The sequence below is a fragment of the Amblyomma americanum genome, chromosome 8 (assembly GCF_052857255.1).
Source record: "Amblyomma americanum isolate KBUSLIRL-KWMA chromosome 8, ASM5285725v1, whole genome shotgun sequence".
Lineage (NCBI taxonomy): Eukaryota > Metazoa > Arthropoda > Arachnida > Ixodida > Ixodidae > Amblyomma > Amblyomma americanum.
Window position 1 is genome coordinate 79168653 of NC_135504.1, and position 5552 is coordinate 79174204.

At 45.3% G+C, this 5552-nt stretch overlaps 1 pseudogene; it reads left to right on the top strand.

The window, feature by feature from the left end:
- The first annotated feature begins 3275 nt into the window (after positions 1 to 3275).
- Positions 3276 to 4080, top strand: LOC144102528 (uncharacterized; annotated as a pseudogene).
- The last annotated feature ends 1472 nt before the right edge of the window (positions 4081 to 5552 follow it).

Here is a 5552-nt window from a genome sequence, read left to right on the forward strand (position 1 = left end):
CACACGACAAACCATCTACAAGTTGCTCCCGTTTTTTTTCACTCTCACCTCAGGCTACCATGAATGTTCCAAGCGAAGCTCAGGTTATAATTGTACTTGATTTGGTTTCTGTTCTGTAAGGACGCCAGCTCCGCCCTCAGGTTATAGTAGTGGTCATGTTTTGCGCGAGCAGACACAGCAATACAACAGTTACCTAAGCACTATCCAAAAAAATGCATGCCATGTGGTCTTCTATGCAGCACAATATCTCCCCCAACATCATCACAGTTTAGTTCGAGACAATGCCAGCGGCAATAGCCAATTTCTGGCTTTTCTCACCTCACAGAATCTTTTAGTGAAAGCAGCCCCTTTACTGTAAAGCTACCAGCCTAGGTAAGCTCAAATTTTTCCTCAATGCCTAGAAGTCCCCATTTCCTTAACACAGTACGCTTCCCCTCTGCTGATTTCTCACTATCGTCTCAATTAATTTTGCCCTTTTCTCATGCAAAAGAGCACAATTCTTTATACAATACAAATTATGCCGATAACAAGGAAAAGTGCAAATGCACATCAGTATAAGTAGCGCAGTGGTTAATGACATTGCTGCTGAATTATTACAGAAGCCACTTTTCTTTCGAGTAAACATGAATGCTACAAAAGGAAGAAAAACACACCTACCTTTCAATGTGTTTATCTGCAGGCACTCAGGACCATGATGGATACTCCAAGCGAAGGAGAATTCAAAACAATCATGGAGGCCTTCTCAGAGTTTTGCAATGACAGCGGCACTACTGCAAATGGTCTCATCGCCTTTAAGACTTACTTCATCAGTAATTACTTTCACCGGTCTGAAGTTTGGGCTGCATGTTACCGCAAAGAGGCGAAAATCAACACAAACATGAGACTTCAAGCTCTCCACCGAGAGATCAAATACTGTTATCTTAGTGGAAAACAAAACAAAAGGATTGATAAATTAATTGAAGTCGTAATGAATCTAATCCGTAACAAATTTTTCGAAAACTGATTAAAATAAGCAAGAATGCAGAACGTTCATTTGCTCATCAAACAAGACTGAAACACAATGTTGGAGTAAACATAAAAGAAGACATAGTGCACTGGAGCATGGAGCAGGAAGATGGGCTGTCCAGTCACAGTCATCCCCAACAATTCGATAAACAGGTACGAAGCTGCACAAAACTGTGTCAAAAGAGCTGCACATTCGCTTGTATAAAGTGTTCCATCTGTATTCATAGCGTCACATGCACATGCTCAGACAATGCATCAAAAGGGAACCTCTACAAGCACATGCATGCCATCTTCAAAGAGCAGCAAAAGTGGCCTGGCACAGACAGCTCGCTTAGAAGAGGTATGGTTTCAATTCAGCAGTGAAGTGGTTTTGTAAAAGGGGAAACTAAAATTACGTAAAACAAAAACAGTGTGTACGTTACGCCAATATCTACACACCATAGCTCCGGAAGCAGCTTGTGATTTAAGATAAGCAATATCTACAGACCATAGCTTTGGAAGCAGCTTGTGATTTAAGATATCCACTTAAATCACAATGCATTTGCAAATCATAATGCACAATGTCATGTACTGCCACAGAAGAAATTAGGAGAGTCCTTACAATTTTGTTGCTTAAAACGATAGTGTGCAGGCCCTTGTGAATATTGATATCAATTTTATTTTTTGCAACACTACTATTCTTTGCACTGCTTTCCAAAACACACACTAGCCCTACAAGATGATTACGTTTACAGTTATATCCACTGCATTCTTCTGTACAGATCTGCAGCGACCACAAAGTTGAGGAAAGCTTGAAGGCTGCTTCCCTCCAGAAACTGAGGAAGAAAGGAACTGCTTCAGGTTCGCAACGATGCATCTTGCTCATGGACGCTATAAGAACTCAGCTGGCGCAAATCCCAGAAGATAGAGAATTCACAACGTGGTTTCAGCCTGTGCTAGAGGAACTCCTTAATCGATTAACGCCGTCAACAAGTAGTCACCAGTAGTCCGGGTCTCCAACCAGAAAAATTCAGTCACAAAGAAGATTCTATTCAACAAAAAGGAAAGCCCAACAAGTCAAAAATATTCAGATGGGAAAACCCACAGCGCCTGAAAAAACTGCAATGTGCAGCGCACTGAGCGGCGAAGAAGCCTTAGAGGAATGCAGTGAGATAGTGGCTATGACCACACATATGCTAAACCAAAAACGTAAGCCTATGCACATGGTAGACCTGGAAAGCATTCTGTGTTATAAGGCAATGCATAGTGGAAAGTAGCTCTGCAATAATGTAGGGGCCAGCATGCCACTTCAGATGAAGCTTTAAAAATGCTGCATGATTACAGCATCAGAACATATCCGAAATTACAATATTCTATCTGGAGTGTCACAGAAATTTGTTTATGGTTTACGGGTGTTTAACGTCCCAAAGGGACTCAGGCTATGAGTGAAGCCGTAGTGAAAGGCTCCGCAAATTTCGACCACCTGGGGTTCTTAGATGTTCACTCACATTGCACAGTACATGGGCCTCTAGAATTTTGCCTCCATTGAAATATGAGTGTGGTTGTAGCACCGCTGCAGTGGCCAGCGTGGCGAAGAAGACGACAACATGGAGTGTGCGTGGCAGTGCGGGGGTGACGTGTGCGGTGTTCGAACGCAGCAGTGTGACAGCTTCAGTCCGCCATCTTGCCAGTGCCTGTCTTGGCGAGTTGCAACGACGCAGTAATTTCAGTTCGCCGCCGTCACGGCCGCTCCTCCGCATAGATGACTGTCGATCTGTGTTGTCTAACAAGCCAACCCTCCGGACTAGCGGCTTCATGTGTCCTCAGGGCCCACTTTGATCCGTGAGTGGCACGGGACATTTGTGAACGCGTATGCATTAAGCCCCTACCCAGAACAATGTCCAGCAGACAGCAGCTGTATGCGGCCATCTCTCGCAATGCCACCGCCTGCCTATGTGCGCACCTGTTCAGTCCTTTATGTTAACATACATTGACGTCCTTTGTATAAAGGTGTCGTTCATAACGTGTTAATTGGTGTCTTTGACGGGCGCGGAAAATCACATTTTGGCGAGTCTGCCAGGATAGGTGCTGACGTGCACCTGATGTACCCGTCAGGGAAGGAATTGGGCATGAGCAAGGCTGCAATAAAACAGTGGGTAGACGAAGAGTATGCCCGAGTGCGTGAGGATTGTGCTAAAGAGACTGAGCGAGTCATGAAAGAGTCGGAGCTACGTGCTTAACAGACTGAGCGACTCGCTAAAAAATCGGAGCTACCCACTAAAGAACATGACATGGAGCCTGCAAGAATTCAAGGCGAACAGCGTCTGCTCGAGTTGCGATTGCAATCGCTTGACCACTGCCAGGAAGCGCCGCCTACATCAGGTGCAGACTCTGCTGGCAATGAGGTGCGTGGTGTATCAAGGAATGTGTCCAGTCCGCATAAGTTAATCCCACCGTTCAACGAGGCACAAGACAATTTTGGGCACACACCTACAGAGGTTCGAGCGCGTCGCGTCGTGGCACGAGTGGCCGCGTGAGAAACAGCCCTTTCGCTTAGCCTCTGCCTTACGGGAGAGGCTCTTAACTCTGCTCGGCCGGCTTGACCCTGCGGCTGCCCACGATTATAGTCTACTGAAGCAAGCGCTTTTCCAGCATTTTTGCTACAGCGCAGATGGATGTTGCGAAAAATTCCGCACAGCTAAACCAGAAGATCATGAATCAGGCCTTTAGTACGCAGTGCGGCTGTCGGGCTATTTTCATCACTGGCAAGAAATAGCCAAAACAGAAACCAAATACCACAGCTTGAGGGACCTTGTTATCGCCGAGCAATTTATGAGTGGGTACAGCCCATCATCTTTGCTCGTTTTCCTTAAGGGGCGAAATTGTGCAACACTTGGTGTGCTTTCACAAGCTGCAGATCACTTCATGGAAGCTCATGGTTTGGCCAGTTTAGGCAAACATGATATTCCTAAGGAGCCGACTGCTGCTACTGTGTGGAAAGCAGAATTATCCCGGAAGGAAGGTAAGGCGGAGGATCGCTGCTTCCTCTGTGGAAAGACAGGACACCGTGCCTCAGAGTGTTCATCTCGGACTTGAAGTGTTCACGCTGGGACTTGCTGGAAATGTCAAAAGTCTGGCCATCGCGCAGATGTGTATCGCATGAAACGAGGGGCAAAGGGTCAAGCTTCCTGCATGTTGGCTGTAGAGAACAGAAGTCTATGCGACTGTAACCCATCGGTCAAAGGGGCAGGCTAGTGTGACGCCAGTCACCAAAGGACTGCTGGAAAATCAGCCTGTTAGTGTGCTTCAGGATACTGGCTGCAATACAGTTGGTGTAAGACAGCAGTTTGTTCTGGGCACAACGTGTATTGGATCGAAAAGTCCTGCATCGCTGCTGAACCGCACCATTAACCGGTTACCTGCTGGTAGCTACAGTCTCCCTGGACACACCCTTCTTTGCCGGCATAGTCCAAGCAAAATGCATGGCTGACCCTTTGTGCGATGTGGTTCTTGGGAACATCGAGTGTGTGCGATCTCCCTTGAACTGAAGACAGCCTGATCTTCTCGGCCCTTCAAGCAAATCTCGGAGAGCAGGGGTTAAAGCTTCTGAGTCGGGTGGAAACTTCGTCACCGCCGACTGGGGAGACGATCTCTCATTGTGCACATCGAGACAATTCGACAGCAGCAGAACGTGGTGATTTATTTATTTATTTATTCATTTCTATACCTTCAATTACAAAGGGAGTGGAATTCATGAAATATATAATTATAGCACAAAAATTGTGGCAATACAGAGGGAAAAGGCAGATATATGAACAGAGCAGATATATGAACAGATATATGAACAAAACAGATTGAGTAATTGTAGCAATTGAGGTGGGCAGGTTGTTCCATTCATTGCTTGTCTTGGGAATAAATGAGTAAAAATATGTGTTCATGCAACAAAACGGGATGCCTACTTTATGAGGGTGGTCTCTACGGGATGAAATGTATTCAGGTTCAGAGAGAAACGCTTCTTTAAGATGGCGATTATGATGATAGCAATTTTTGAGAGATAAGCGAGACACTTTTTTTGTGAGGAAAGTAGTGGAAGCTTCAATGTAGCTTTCATAATTCAATACACCTGATAAACGAGAGTAGTTGGGAAGTATGAACCTTGCACAACAATTTTGCACAGACTCCAAGGTTTGAGTGTGACATTCGAGACCAGGATCCCACACCGAGCACACATATTCCAGTTTTGGGCGTACGAGTGATTTGTACAGTAAAAATTTTATACAGGACGGTGTCGTAGTGAAATTTCGCCTTAAATATCCGAGCATGCGATTGGCACTGCTGTACATGAAGTTTAAATGTGTTTACCAGGACAGATAGTTGGTTATGTAAACACCTAGGCATTTGTAAGACGTTACGTGTTGTAGGAAAGGTCATCAATGTCGTAGTCAAAACGGTCAGTGGAAACAGGAGGCAGGTTCAGGGAAATTCGCATGGTTTGCACTTATTACGGATAAGGCGCATGTTGCAGGAGTTACGCCAGTCGGATATACTATTAATTTCGGACTGAAGTT